This window comes from Oreochromis niloticus, linkage group LG15, assembly GCF_001858045.2.
Source record: "Oreochromis niloticus isolate F11D_XX linkage group LG15, O_niloticus_UMD_NMBU, whole genome shotgun sequence".
Taxonomy (NCBI): domain Eukaryota; kingdom Metazoa; phylum Chordata; class Actinopteri; order Cichliformes; family Cichlidae; genus Oreochromis; species Oreochromis niloticus.
In genome coordinates, this window is record NC_031980.2 from 94,400 (window position 1) to 110,944 (window position 16,545).

A 16,545-nucleotide genomic window follows, 5' to 3' on the forward strand; every position below is an offset into this window, starting at 1 on the left:
ATCCTTTTTCCACTTGCAATTTAATAAACTGCAGTTCAAAATCCTTTTTCCACCTGCAATTTAATAAACTGCAGTTCAAAATCCTTTTTCCACTTGCAATTTAATAAACTGCAGTTCAAAATCCTTTTTCCACCTGCAATTTAATAAACTGCAGTTCAAAATCCTTTTTCCACTTGCAATTTAATAAACTGCAGTTCAAAATCCTTTTTCCACTTGCAATTTAATAAACTGCAGGTCAAAATCCATTTCCCTTTCCTGTTCGCTCCGGGATTAGCTGCTGGATTAGCTGCTGGATTAGCTCTTCGATTAACAACTTGCTGGAGGCTATTCAAATTAGCCACACCGTGGGATGTAAGGAGCTCTCTGATTGGTTGGTCGGACACAGGCTGTCTGCCAGCCTGGATTTTTCTAGCTCATAGCTTCTCCCTGCTACGAAGCGTGTGTGCTTGTACAAAGGCCGTTCAGCGTCGGGATTTACACTCGGCTCGACACGGATATGTGAAGAATGAAGGGACCCTGCAGCGAAACGGAGAGCCAACCTCTGACTGAGTGCCTGTCTACACATTCTGACCACCTGTTGAAGGTAAGGTGCTAACGTGGCTAACGCTAGCGTCACCGCACGTAGCCCCGTTATTTTAAGATCATCTTAGCTAATGAAAGTTTTACGTCGCAGCTGTACGAGCTCGCTACGTGTTTTATAAGCTGCTGTGCTCTTCACAAATAAAGCTGGAAGCAGCTCAGACTGTTAGAACCAGCACTGAGCCCTGTTACATTTATACGGTGTTAGAGCAACGGCTGCAACCTACAGCCTTTAAAGTCATTAGTCATTAGATAACCTTTATTAGTCCCACACGTGGGAAATTTGTTTTGTCACAGCAGGAAGTGGACAGTGCAAAAGTTATGAAGGAAAAATTAGAATAAGATAAAATAAGAATAATAAAAACTAGCGATTACAAATGCTGACAGTAAACTCGTCAGTCCAGATGTTACCACATTAGTCTATGGTACTTAGAGTTAAAACAACTGAGACAGGCTGATTAAAATAACAGCTGTCAGTTCTCTCATTCAACATATAAAGACTGGAGATCACACTACTGATTTCAGTTCATTTAATATGTGAGTGCACAGATTCATTCTCAGCTGGACATAAATGATGATCAAAGGTTGTATATATGATGAATTCATCAAATCCCAGCCTCTAACACAGTGCGCTGAATCTTAGCTTTGAATGTCCAGTATATTCTAATCAGTGCAGTGTAAGCATTCACCGAACCTATAGTATCTACACCTGTGTGGCAAATGTGTGGTAAAGATAGATAATGAAATTTAATTATTAATACAATATACATCATGAAAAATGAAAGCTGAAATTGATTCAGTTTAGTACTTTTCTCTGTATGCTCTGTGATTATAAAGGCCTTAAATTCTGTGATATATACTGTAAATGATTTTCACAGAGGTCTTAAAGTACTTAAATCACTGCTGATAGTCTGGTTATTTATATTTTCACATGTTTTTGTGTCTGTAGGGCTGTTTGATGACGATTTGGACTCCTATGGGAGATGAGGACACACCCACATCTGTTCCATACTGCAGCCATTGATGGTGTTACAGCTCTGAGTCAGATTTGGGCCATCAGACGCACACACTGGAAAACCAGCACCTGGACTTCATGCAGGAGAGACGGCCTCAGTGATGGACTCTGCATCCTCTACTTTACCTCTAATCTCTTTCTTCTTTAACACTAGGGCTGCCACGATTAGTCGACTAGTCACGATTACGTCGACTATTAAAATCGTCGACGACTAATTTAATAGTCGACGCGTCGTTTGAAGCTTTGTAAGATCCCAAAAGACGCAGGAATAAGTAGTAGTATTTAAGAGTGTAATAACGGACTGAAACAGAAGATGGCAGCACTGCATGTACAAGGATGCCAGCTGCCGTTAAACCCCGAAGAAGAAGAAACTGTGTTCCAGAATTCATAGCGCGGCCCAGCGCAGTTGTCAACAATGGCGGCAGCTAGTTAGTTTTAATATTACAATTATTATTCTTTCTGGGTCACAAAATAAACGTTTAACATATTTTCAGGTGTACATTTTACGTCCAATGGATGCATGATCTTATTAGTCGACTAATCGCAAAAATAATCGGTGACTAGTCGACTATCAAAATAATCGTTTGTGGCAGCCCTATTTAACACACAATTAAAATCACTCCAAAAGAGTGTAAACTTACTGAGGAAGTCTCTAACTTGTACACATTTGTACTTTTACTTGTTTTATGAGTTATTTTTAAGAAGAGTAAAGTTATTCACATAAAGTTGTTATTCTTCTGTATTTATTCTTTTGTATCATGTACCACAGTCATACTGAACTTTACAGACCTGGTGAATTGGAGAAAACAAAGATCACACACACATACATACACACACATATCATTCAGCTTCAGCAGTATTTCTATTCATCTTATGAATTTCCAGTCTAATGTCAATTCACTGAGTTCAGTTTTGGTCTTAAACTCCAGAGAATACCACCTGGTTCAACAATCTTTTTATCTGATTATTGGCAAAATGTTTTCTTCTGAAAGAAGAAAACATTTTGGGCTCAATTTCAGCCTCAGGCAAAATTGAGCCCAAAGAAACAACAACAAAGTTTAGTTCCTCTGGATTTTCCATGGAAAATTGTTTTATCACTCATCCAGGTGACTTCTCCAGCGTCACGGATGAGTGATGAATGTATCTCCCACTGGAAACCATTGTGTCCAGTTAAAGTCAATCGACTTTTTTAAGGAGAGTTGTTAGATGCTGTGCTCATGAGGACAATGGGTTTTAACTTGCAGCACAACACAAAGCTGCCATACTGGATCAACGATCAAAACACTTAATTGAGCAGAATTAAGGCAAAATGTAATATCCTCATATAATGACACATCACACATGATCCAGCATTGTTCTAAGAATGCAAACTTTCTTAATGGAAGTTTCCACAGCTGCGAGAAAGGGACAGATTTCTGGCTGGTCTTAATGAGTGGTCGTTGCTCTCTCGTTTTCTCTGGAATTGCTGCACAGAGGATGTAACACCCATGATAAGCACTGAGGTTTGTGTCCTTGTCAGAAATCAGCAATACTCAGCTTCCAGGTAAGGAAAAGTGGAACCAGAAGATATTCAAATGCATCTCTCCACAGCTGCTGATGAATTCTACAAAAAACAAAGTTTGTTAAAAACATTTGCAGGTGAATCACCACTGATTTATCAGTGACATCCATTTACTCAAAAAATACTGACAAGTGGATAACTAGGATATATAATATCTATATAGATATAATTTCAAAAATGTCCTGTACAAAATGGAACTGTATATGACAAATGTGGTGTGGTGCTTGTGGAATTTTTAACAAGGACCCTACAAAACTTTACAGTACTCATGCTGCCAAACTTTTGACAGCTAGGTGTGCAGTAGGGCTGGGTATCGTCACTGATTTCTAGAATCGATTCATTTCCGATTCACAAGGTCCCGAATCGATTCGATCCACGATTCGATTCAATTCGATTTGAATCTGGGAAATTTTGACAGTCAGAAATATTATAATTCAGATTTCATTGACATATTTTTGTATCTATAAAAAGGAAGCTGACACACGCAAGACTTTATCAAAGGTGTGAGCGTCACAGCAGATGCCTTTGTGTCAAAGTAGCTGAAGATAAAACAGAAAAACATGAAGGTGGTTTTCCTGGCCTGGGATTTTATAAAAATATGTATCTGCAGTACATCAAAAACGAAAGAAAACCATTAATCAACATATGAACGTTACCTCTGACGTTACAGCGGTTTTATTAGAGACACGGCTAAGCGTTTTGCATAATTTTAAAAAGTTTAAATTTGTTCAGTATTGAACGGCAGAAATTAGGTTTTCTTTTCGGAAGTATGTAAAACAAAAAAAACAAAACAAAAAAAACAAAACAAAAAAACAGCGGCCGACAGCTCTGTAAACAACAGTAGAGTTGCGCGTAACAAGCACGCGAATAATGCAGAAAACAGTACAGAGAGAGAGAGAGCTGTGCATGAAGTGTGATTTTATCGTGGGTGAAGCAAAACAGTAAAAGTCAGAGGGAATTCATGACGATGTTTACGTGAAGCGTAGTTTGGATCTTCTTTTGCTGTTGGTTCAGTCAATATTGTTTGGAGAGAGATAAAACTAACAGCTTTAGAATCAGCGCAAAAAGGGCGTGAACACAAAGCGCGGACCCGCCGAAACAGAATCAGCGAGCTGTCGGCTTTCAGCACCGACCGTGTCCGTGCAGTTGTTGTGCCAGAAAGTGATTGCCGTCTGCGGGAACGCGCGCAGACGCTTAAAGCTGCAGCGCCCGTCAGGTGAGAAAGGCGACATCTCACTGATTCTGATCCACGGGTCCGCGCTGTGTGTTTACGTCCTTGTGCAGAATCCGTGTACCTGCTCTCATTTACTGTCTTAGCTGTTTGGTGGTTGTTGAAATTTTGTGAGGTTTCACCTGAGATTCTGGCGTTTCGGGCAAAATAAATTTATATTAAAAAATCGATTCAGGATTTTAATGAATCGATTTCACGTTATCCAAGCCAGGCAATTTTAATCGATGAATCGATTATTAAAACCCACCCCTAGTGTGCAGTTCCTGCTTTAAATGCATTCAAAATCTAAGTGATAAGAGGCCAGAAATGTTTGAACTCGCTTATGAACCTACATCACTGAGGCCGTCTCTCCTGCATGAAGTCCAGGTGCTGGTTTTCCAGTGTGTGCGTCTGATGGCCCAAATCTGACTCAGAGCTGTAACACCATCAATGGCTGCAGTATGGAACAGATGTGGGTGTGTCCTCATCTCCCATAGGAGTCCAAATCGTCATCAAACAGCCCTACAGACACAAAAACATGTGAAAATATAAATAACCAGACTATCAGCAGTGATTTAAGTACTTTAAGACCTCTGTGAAAATCATTTACAGTATATATCACAGAATTTAAGGCCTTTATAATCACAGAGCATACAGAGAAAAGTACTAAACTGAATCAATTTCAGCTTTCATTTTTCATGATGTATATTGTATTAATAATTAAATTTCATTATCTATCTTTACCACACATTTGCCACACAGGTGTAGATACTATAGGTTCGGTGAATGCTTACACTGCACTGATTAGAATATACTGGACATTCAAAGCTAAGATTCAGCGCACTGTGTTAGAGGCTGGGATTTGATGAATTCATCATATATACAACCTTTGATCATCATTTATGTCCAGCTGAGAATGAATCTGTGCACTCACATATTAAATGAACTGAAATCAGTAGTGTGATCTCCAGTCTTTATATGTTGAATGAGAGAACTGACAGCTGTTATTTTAATCAGCCTGTCTCAGTTGTTTTAACTCTAAGTACCATAGACTAATGTGGTAACATCTGGACTGACGAGTTTACTGTCAGCATTTGTAATCGCTAGTTTTTATTATTCTTATTTTATCTTATTCTAATTTTTCCTTCATAACTTTTGCACTGTCCACTTCCTGCTGTGACAAAACAAATTTCCCACGTGTGGGACTAATAAAGGTTATCTAATGACTAATGACTTTAAAGGCTGTAGGTTGCAGCCATTGCTCTAACACCGTATAAATGTAACAGGGCTCAGTGCTGGTTCTAACAGTCTGAGCTGCTTCCAGCTTTATTTGTGAAGAGCACAGCAGCTTATAAAACACGTAGCGAGCTCGTACAGCTGCGACGTAAAACTTTCATTAGCTAAGATGATCTTAAAATAACGGGGCTACGTGCGGTGACGCTAGCGTTAGCCACGTTAGCACCTTACCTTCAACAGGTGGTCAGAATGTGTAGACAGGCACTCAGTCAGAGGTTGGCTCTCCGTTTCGCTGCAGGGTCCCTTCATTCTTCACATATCCGTGTCGAGCCGAGTGTAAATCCCGACGCTGAACGGCCTTTGTACAAGCACACACGCTTCGTAGCAGGGAGAAGCTATGAGCTAGAAAATCCAGGCTGGCAGACAGCCTGTGTCCGACCAACCAATCAGAGAGCTCCTTACATCCCACGGTGTGGCTAATTTGAATAGCCTCCAGCAAGTTGTTAATCGAAGAGCTAATCCAGCAGCTAATCCAGCAGCTAATCCGGAGCGAACAGGAAAGGGAAATGGATTTTGACCTGCAGTTTATTAAATTGCAAGTGGAAAAAGGATTTTGAACTGCAGTTTATTAAATTGCAGGTGGAAAAAGGATTTTGAACTGCAGTTTATTAAATTGCAGGTGGAAAAAGGATTTTGAACTGCAGTTTATTAAATTGCAAGTGGAAAAAGGATTTTGAACTGCAGTTTATTAAATTGCAAGTGGAAAAAGGATTTTGAACTGCAGTTTATTAAATTGCAGGTGGAAAAAGAATTTTGAACTGCAGTTTATTAAATTGCAAGTGGAAAAGGATTTTGAACTGCAGTTTATTAAATTGCAAGTGGAAAAAGGATTTTGAACTGCAGTTTATTAAAGTGCAACTGAAAAAAGGATTTTAAAATGCAGTTTATTAAAGTGCAATTGGAAAAAGGATTTTGAAATGCAATTGGAAAAAGGATTTTGAAATGCAGTTTATTAAATTGGAATTCAAAAATGAATTTACAATTGCAGAATTTATTCTACAATTCATTATTAAAGCACAGAAATTTTTATTTCGATGCGCGTGGCTCTTGTGGTCCTCCATACCCAATTAATCTGTGATGTAAGCTAGAATAAGCACTGTACATCATTTGAAATGTCCCATTCTAAACTGAAGCTTTAAGAATCCATCCACACTATAAAGCTGCCTTTTGTTGCTGTCACATCATCTCCCAGTGGAAGCAGTTAGGAACTGTGATGGCACACCCTCCCTGAGCGAGGCCTGGGATTCCAAAGTAGGTGTATTTGTTAAGTGTGTTACCCTTGGCGTGTCACAACCCTCCATGGTGGTTGTAGCTAATATGGTAATGACGGCCCCCATCATTACCATATTAGCTACAACGGCCTGGGAAGTGCTGCAGTCTGACCTGTAGAAGCTCCAAGCATGTGGATTTAGTGGGTCACTGGTCAATACTAAAGAAAGAAAGTTGAGATTAGATTGATCTCAGTCACAAAAATTTGTTATTATTTATTTTTTGGTTGACTGTAAGTCTGAAAACATAAAGGTGATCAGTTCTGTATATAATATACAAACTGTTTCTTTTTTGCAATATTTATAGCTTCTTTGTTATCAGCTAAGCTGTTTAGCATTGTTTCCATTGATGAATGTAACAAAGTAAAAACAGCCCGATTACAAATCAAGGACCACATTACAACACTTTTTACTGGTTGTGTTGCAGTAGTGAATTATATTTGTGTTTCAGTCAACTGCCTATTTGGTATACTCTTAATTTAATTACCTTACAATAAAAAATGAGCTTTGGCTTATTTCAGTTTCCTCAACCTATGCTTTACACCCTGCTGGATTCTTGCCCCAGTCAATGATGTCATGTCACACCAGCACATGCAATTCTGATTTTCTTTGCAGATAGGGATTGTGAAAAAAAATACCAGGGAAAAAATGAAAGCTGTAAATGTTGTATCGTTATACTGTTCCATACTGTTGTGACCCAGTCACTCCTAATTCACTCCGCCTTCATTCTTCCTCCTTCACTCTTCCTTCTACACCTACAAGTTTTCTGTGGCCTTACTGACTTTGGGCTCGTTCTACATCGTTCATGAAAGGAAACACAATCCCCCCCCCGATCTGTTCAGGTCTGACTGGTTCAACACATAACAAAAGTGTGAGGTGTAACTCCTGAAACTCTAAGGCAGTAACCTAACAAAAGGAGATGGAACTAAAGATGTTAGGGCTTAGTGCCAGCATTAGGGCAGTACTGAGCCTGAACTGAACTGGAGGTTTGAGAATACTCGTAATGCAGCGCTACTGAAAAATCTAAATGTTTGTTAGGTGCTGTTTAATAAATGGATATAATATCATGCACACAATTAAATGAGTATGTGATTTGTTTAAGTTTTTATGCATAAGATTTAGACTTACAGGTGCTGGCTTTTATTCCTATAGAACAATACATGTTTCCATCCAGGAACAACAGATGGAAATGAGCTTTTGACTATATCTGGTACAGTATGTGTGTTATGTATTATCTCTGCTATATAATATAAATAAATAAGTAGAATAAACACAAATACCAAATTTTCAGTTTCATGGTGTGTGGTCAAATAATGAGAGAGGTCAGCATTGTTTTATTCCTTGATGTTTCTTTTGTTTCTTAAGGTGCTACTGAGATTACATGACTTTACAAAAGAAATGAATAGAGATTGTTAAACACAATATAGATAGTTAAATGTGCAAATGCAAAACACATATCATGGAAATGCAGCATACTTGTTTACTTGTACTGTCAGTGGCACAGGTTGCTGATAGGAAACATGTGTGACGCACATTTACATCTACTGTTTCCTTTTCCTTTCTTTTTGTTTTTAGTAGAATGAACATTTTGTCTTTAAAGCCCACTATTCTTAAAAGAAAGATCTTCTGTAGGCAGTGCCACTTTCTCCACATCACACAAATGAGCAGGCCAGTGTGCTCCACTGAGATACTGCCACAGTGCCTGAACGAAATTTTCATGGAAATCACTTAACTTGAAATCCATCCAATCTCTAGTATCTGTATATAGTGAACACAGAGTGACAGTTATCAGTCTGTAATCAGGAGGTTGTCTTTTTTTAGGACTGATAGTATATGCCAGACTGTAAAAAAAACATATCTAAAGATGACTAAGTTTAGCTGCCCAACACAGCAGAATCATATCTTGACAAAAGCTTTATTTGAATTGCAAATGTTGAAGAACGCCTGTCAGAAGCTTTAGTCAATTGAAACTGTGCTGTGGTTTGCCAGCAGAGACGTGCATGATAAAGCATGTTTTTAACAAAAAAACTTTATTTCTATTAAACTATAGCACAGCCTGATTTAAAGCAGTCTGACAGGTGTTTTTCCAGTGTGATTATAGTGGATTTGTACTTTTATCACAGTTCACTTTATTTAACTGTTAGCACTGATGCTTTCAGAAACACAACAAAAACATAGCCTTCCATTTTTAAGACTTCGTGTGTTTTTCTGTTTTGCTGACTGAAAGCCAGTGAAGGAGTCAGAATGTGGTCATTTTTACGGCAGAACAGAACAACACGCAGAGAGGTTGTTACATTTTCATTAGGGGTTGCAGTTTAACACATTATAGTCTGGTAGTGCAATAAACTGAATAGCCTTATTTCTGATCTGTAGACTTACTAATCTAAGTAGATTTGTTGTTTAGAATAGTTATTACATGGAAACAGAATTGATTCCTATTAAAATACAGCAGACATTGGTGTATACTAACTGTTTTAATATTCCCAAATATGGCTAACAGTCACAAGACCACAAATTACCTAAAAATATTAAATTGTCTTTAGTGGTTTAGTTGCAGATGCCACCAGAAGTGGAACAGACCGTCTGCTCCACTTCTGGAACAGACCAGCCCTTCAGGCATTATTTACATTAAACATAGTTTTGTTTTTTTGTTGTTTGTTTGTAAAAAAAAAAAAAAAAAAAGAAAGAAAAAAGAAAAGAAAGAAAGAAAAGAAATTAGCACAGAAAAAATCTAAGCAAATACAAGAAAGAGAACAAAAATGAATATTATAAAGAAATATAATAATAATAAAAAAATAGAAAATAATCCACAAACATCACTGTCCATAAAATTTAAAAAAAGAACATTTCATATTATTGTTTGAACAGTATAGAAATTTGTAGATGATTATTACAACATAATATTTTAAAGTATCGGCATAGTTGTATTCTAACACTGTAAGGGTTTGGCCACTGTGTGGCTCTGTTGAGAGAAGCAACTTTAAGGCTCCTCAAGGCTTGATATTTGACTTCGCAGGTATGGAAAATGGAAGAGTAAAAATACATGACACCTTATTTTATTTGACCAAACACAGGAAATAATCATATTACTATAAGGAATGCAAATTTAAGTCAGGATGTGCACGTGTTGTTTCTGGATGTTTATTTCCCAGACTTCAGTGAGTCCCGTCCCAGTGCAGCCACACTGTAAAATCTAATATTGTGTTTAATTAAAAATATTAAGTAGGCTGAACTCAATTTTTATCAATTTGTTCTTAGAACTCAATTTAAGTAAGTTACCAGTACGTTTTATGCAAAAACGCTGATCAACTCAATTTATTTGAGTTGTCTTAACTTAGAAAAACTAAATAAGCTGGAAGTTTTGCTTCTTAGTGCGGAAGGATGAAACAATGTGGTTTGAAAATGCCACGTCACTACCGTCCTCCTCCCTAGCACGGATCAGTCGGCATTTTTTCTGGAATGTGTTGAGCAAACCTGGAGAAGCTTCAGCTCAAGATATTATTGTTGTCATTGCTGTGGATCTTTACCTGATACACTGACTTGGTGAGTAAATGTTTACTCTTATTCAAACTGATTTTGTGGCTTCTCTTAGTTTAGCACCAGGTTTATAATCTTGCTAGCTAGTTAGTGTTAGCCTAGTGTTGCTGCTGCTGCTGGGCTCATGTTACATAAAAATTAACACCACAGCCTTAAAACCCTTACATAAAACTATGTCTGTGAAATTTTATGTTGATTGTTTGAAATAAAAAAGTGAGATAAGAGCCCAGACAAAATCTTTCGGTAGGTGCAGACGTTAGGGGTGGGGTGTGGGGGGTATTTTCAATCCATAGCCATAACTAACTAACTAACTAACTATGTTTAACCTGAGTAGCAAAAGACCGCTGGGGGGTTGAAAACGATACGCCAGCAGTTAGCTGTGCTCGCCGGCTCTATCGAGCCTTGATCTCCCGGTCAGCTATCGCGCTGGTGGATAACAGAGCTCTCCGAAAACGTCGAAGCACTTTTGCAAATATGTCACATTTTGATAAATTAAGTAGATATTTGAGCATTACGTAGCTACATTCTCGTCTGAAAATATCTTAAAAGTTTATTTTGTGGCCCAGAAAGGGTAATCTGGGGAAAAGGAGGATCGCATTTGTTGGCCGCAGTTGTCGGAGCCTGTGTATGCACGTACTTGTGTGTACTTGTGGACTTGTGATACGTCGGAGACCAAGTACTGTTCCAATTCAAAGTACACATGAAGCCGAGAACGCGAAAAATTCCGGGATGTGTTTTTGCTTCTCCCGTTTTATCGAGCATGTATCGGTGGTGACTTGTGTGGACTTGGAGTGACTTGGTACAGCTAAATATCCCAGAATGCATTTCGTCCAAAACTCAAACGAGCCAATTGCAGAGGAGCGCGGCTAAAAAAACTTTTAAATATTACTTTTTCTGGGTCACAAAATAAACTTTTAAGATATTTTCAGGCGAGAATGTAGCTGTGTAAAGTTCAAATATCTGCTCGAATTATCAAGACATCACATATTTGCAAAAATGCTCGGACGTTTTCGGAGACATCTATTTTTTCTTTTTGTGGCAGCTTTTGAACATATGTGGCATCTATTAATGTCAAATCTAGCCTTTCTTTAACAACATAAGCAAACTGCTTTTATATTTAACCGACTTTTCTGTTTAATTACATTTTAAATAATAATAACAATAGTATTTGTTTTGTTAAAAAATGTGTTTAAAAACAAGTTTTGTTGTGAAAGCTATAATCCAGATTAGTGGCCTGTTAAATGGTTAAAGTCTAGGTTGGCTTTATACTTGAGAATAAAGTAATATAGCTTGTCCTTCTAAAGAATTAAGTTAAATTCCACAGCTGAATCATAAGAAACATTATGTTACATATAAACCCTGCCATATGTTGGATCTGGTCATTTTGCTTATTAGAAACTTTATATATTGGAAGTTAGCTTTTAACAAGCATGTAATGATTATATTTAAATTAGGTGGTCTTTTTTTAAACACATATCTCTTTAGGCCTAAACTGACAGTGCCAATACCACACATTCAGACACAGTAGTAGATGGTGTTTTTAATACTATATGTGTTAGTCTAATTTGGTTGTATGGGGCCTACATTGACCTTCTGTATTGTAAGTTATAATGATTGCACAGCCATTAAGGATCAAATCAGCTTCTAAAAAAATTTCTGTTTTTTCTCTCTTTGCTTGCTTCTTACTGTCTTTGAGGCTCGGGACCAGCACTCCTGCTGTTGGACAGAAAGACATCAACTTAGTGGTAAGTGTTTTGGTTTTCCCATATATCAACAATTGTCAGTGACATTTATATTAATCAGGCTGAATTTTAATCATACTTTAGATCAGCCTGTTTTACTTATTGTTTTATTTGTGCTTTGGTTTGGGGAAGTTGTTTCTTTACTGATCTTTTCCTGTCCTCTGTTATTACAGTGGCTTGCAAAAGTATTCGGCCCCCTTGAACTTTCCCACATTTTGTCACATTACAGCCACAAACATGAATCAATTTTATTGGAATTCCACATGAAAGACCAATACAAAGTGGAGTACACTTGAGAAGTAGAACGAAAATCATACATGATTCCAAACTTTTACAAATAAATAACTGCAAAGTGGGGTGTGCGTAATTATTCAGCCCCCTTTGGTCTGAGTGCAGTCAGTTGCCCATAGACATTGCCTGATGAGTGCTAATGAGTAAATAGAGTGCACCTATGTGTAACTTAATGTCAGTACAAATACAGCTTGAGTTTTTTTGAGTTCTGTGAACTAATTAGATTTTAGAGTGCAGGGGTTCTCATGCCTTGAAGCCCCTTGTGTAGCATCAACAGTTCTCTGAATCTCAGCCAGGAAAAAGTCCCACGCTTCTTCCCCTTCTTCACAGAAGACTCAGAAATCCTAAACATTCAAACCCTCTTAACCATAAGTTTATTTCACTTCATATTGTGTTTCATCTGATGTTTGTAGAATGTGACTCTTCTTGCAGGTTTCTGCACAGATCTCAAAGAGAGATATTTCGCCTCTATTCCTGCAGATGAAACTTGAGTCCAACCATGATGTGCAATGTGTTGAGATTGTGCCACAGCTGAATGAGCCCTGGATGGAAGCACCGTGGCAACAGTCCCATGGATGTGTTAGGGAATCGGAATCATTCGTTTTCTTTTTTAAACTGCTGTCCAGTTTAAAAAAAGAGAACGAAAGAAAGAGAAAAGGTTTGACTGTCACGGGTTGCCAGGGCAAGCGGTGGGGATGTTGGAGAAAGGAGGACCCAAGTGCTGGACTTTTTATGATAAACACTGTGTTTATTTACAGTGGTGTAAATAATCCACAGAATAATAAATCCCTGCATGTTGCCTTGACTCCCGTGTCATGTCTTCTACCCACGAGTCCGTGCTCTTCCGCTCCTGTGTGTCCCCGCACCCCATGCTCGCTGCTCTTGTCTTCCTGGAGAAAATAACAAAGAAGGAACCGTCAGGACACTCAAATACTCCCGGCATGCACTTACTTAACTTGGCTCACAAAGAACACTAACATGGAGTCTCACACAACAATCCCACACCGAGGAGCCCTCAGCCACACTGTTAAAAAGCTCCCCGACGAGGCTTGATCAGGTGCAGGTGTGTGATCATCCGCTTCAGGTGTGGCCAGCCTCCAGACGGGACACACCCACCAGGCCTGCCTGAAAGCCAGTGCTCAGCCACACCCATACACACACCCTGCCTGTACATACAAGCATGGAGAGGACAAGAACAGCAGCACAGTGCAACAGACATACATAATATAAAATGAGTCCACAACTGCTCATGGACCCTGGGTCGCTGAGACCCAGGTCCTTGACATTGACGTCAAGTAAAAGTTAATAGATAAAAGAGAAGAAGAATACCAGACCAGCAAAAAGTTTAAGAAATTCACTTTTATTTATGTAGCACCAAATTACAACAACAATCACCTCAAGGTGCTTTATACTGTAAGACAAAGACACTACAATAATGCAAAACCCCAACAATCGGACGACCACCAATGAGTCAGCACATAGCAACAGTGGCAAAGAAAATATCCCTTTTAACAGGAAGAAAGCAGGACAAGCAGGTCCCTGTCAGATCAATCAGGTTCACAATAAAGACTCCCTCATCTGTTAGCCCAAAATGGGGAAAAAAAAGCCACTACAATCACTGAACAAACATGCATTAAAGATTCAACCAAGAAAAAAACATCTAAGTGATGAACTCGAGCAACGATGTTGGCATTTTTTTTAGACGTGTGGTTTTCATACAGTTAACCTGAGGTGGGATCACAACTCTGTTTGAAATATTGGGAAATTTTTTATTAAATTCATTCATTCAGTATCAGCCCACATCATCTCATGGCTCAGCTGAGAGCATTCTACATGACCTGTGCCATTTTTTAATTGTAGCCACTGGATTGTGCCAGTGAGCAACAAAGCACTATCAGCTTTTCTCCCCAACTTTGATCACAGCTAAAGAAAGCAGCTGTGAAATGTGTTGAAGCTTAGCTGTACACCCAACATACCAGTTCTGCATTGCTGTAATTCTGAAACAACTGAGTTCTCAGGGTATCTGAGATTACTAAGGAAATGCCAAGTAAAACTGAGTTGTAGCAGGCAAGGTACTGACTTTTAAACAGGACATGTGCTTCTAATAAGTATCCACACTGCAGCTTTTTCCAGTCGGACATTTGGATCAAACTCTCATAAAGCAGACCCTGAACAGATTTCACTTTTGTGAGCTGTAAGAACCACTCTATTTTTCACCCCCGACCCGAAACGGGCATTGCACATGTGCACAGATGAGGAACATATAGAGGATTCCTCCTCCACATTTACTTCTTTGAGAAGTACACTGTGTCCTGAGCCTCCAAATAACAGGAATGTGGAACTAATCAATAGATGGCATCAGCTCCATTCCTCTGCACTTATGTTAGAGACTAAGGGTTTTGTCCCACTTAGACTTTAATGCTGTTTAAGGGAAACACCCACAGGGGAGACAGAGAGATTCAATGTGAACTCCAAATATTAAGTTCCTTTCTTATAAATTGAATTTATGTGTTTATCTCATTATCATCTTTGCACTGTGGTGAATTTATTCCTAGCAGCACAGTCCCCTGACATTAGTTTGGATTAATGCAGAAAGCATTGGGTTTAGACATGGGTGAACTCTGGGTTGTTGGTTCTTTAAAAAAACAAAAACAAACATTCATTATTATTATTATTATTTTCTCCCACAAACTGAGACTGTTTTATGTTTTATGGACATTTATTAAGAGGGGCTTTCTCATGTTTAGATCAGAGGGTAAGAAAAACTGCATATGTGTATATATATTTATTTATGCCATAAAGGCACATGTGTTTACAAAAAGTTGATGTGTGGATTCATGGTTGCACTATAGCACCATCTATTGCACTGAGGTAACAGTTATTTTTTATTCAAATCATTTGATATTCAATGCAAAAGAGAGATTTAAAAAAAAGAAAAAAAGAGTTTGTTAATTGAACTCTCTTTAACAAGCCTTCTTGAAACTTCTTTAAGTAGTCTTCAGGAATAGTTCTCCAGGCTTCTTGGAAGACTCTTCTTTGGCTCTTGGCTGCCTTTTATTCTATTCTGTGTTAAGGTGATGATCCCACACTGCTTCAATAATGTTGAGTTCTAGACTCTGGGGAGGCCAATCTGTAACTGATAGTGCTCCACTGTGTGTCCCTGTGCACATATTTTTTAACTGCAGTGTTCTGGATCAATGTCATGCTGAAAAATGAAGTTGTTGCTAATCAAACACTCTCCAGATGGTATTCAATGGATGATCAAACTACGACAGTAGTTTCAGCGGATTCACGCTTTCAGCAGTTTTGACCGGATCCCCAACACTGAAGTGAAATGTAGTGCCAAACCATGACAGAGCCCTCAGTGTCGATCACTGTTTTCCAGCTCAGTTCTTGTGTAATGTGACATACATCAGCCTTTTCTCCCTGTTTCCCTTCCTTAAGAATGGCTTAATGACAGCCGCCCTTCCACTGAGATCATTTCAGAGACTTTAGCAAGCAGTGGGTGAATCTACAAAAGGTCGCGTTTCTAGCCTTTGCTGTTTTTTGCTGTCTATATGTTCAGTTGACATCGCCTTTTTGGTGGAAAAATTACAATTTTAGTCCAGCCAAACTGTGTTTTGTCATAGATTCAGATAAAGAAATGGGAATAAATTGTGTTTATGTGACAGGCTTCTGGTAACAAAGATATCTCTTAAAATTGGCTCTTTGCTAAGTTGTCTGTTATGTGTAGACACTGATTCATCCCTTCAGTTTAGGGCTTTTTTTTATGGCTCCTTGGAAGCGAAATATCAAGAAATATTGAGTGACTCAAGACTTTTGAATAGTGCTCTATAAGAGAGACACACTGTACTCAAAGAAACCTGAAATAAAAGCTACGAGGGAATTCCACAGAAACAATGACAGGGAGAAAAGTCCTTCTGAAATCTCAACGGGTCAACAAACCTTTTAAGCAGTTTTCACCATGTTGACTTGTGAAAACTATAATATATAATATCTGACTGTGTCCCAGCTATATTAAAATAATTAACCAATATGGTTCCCCT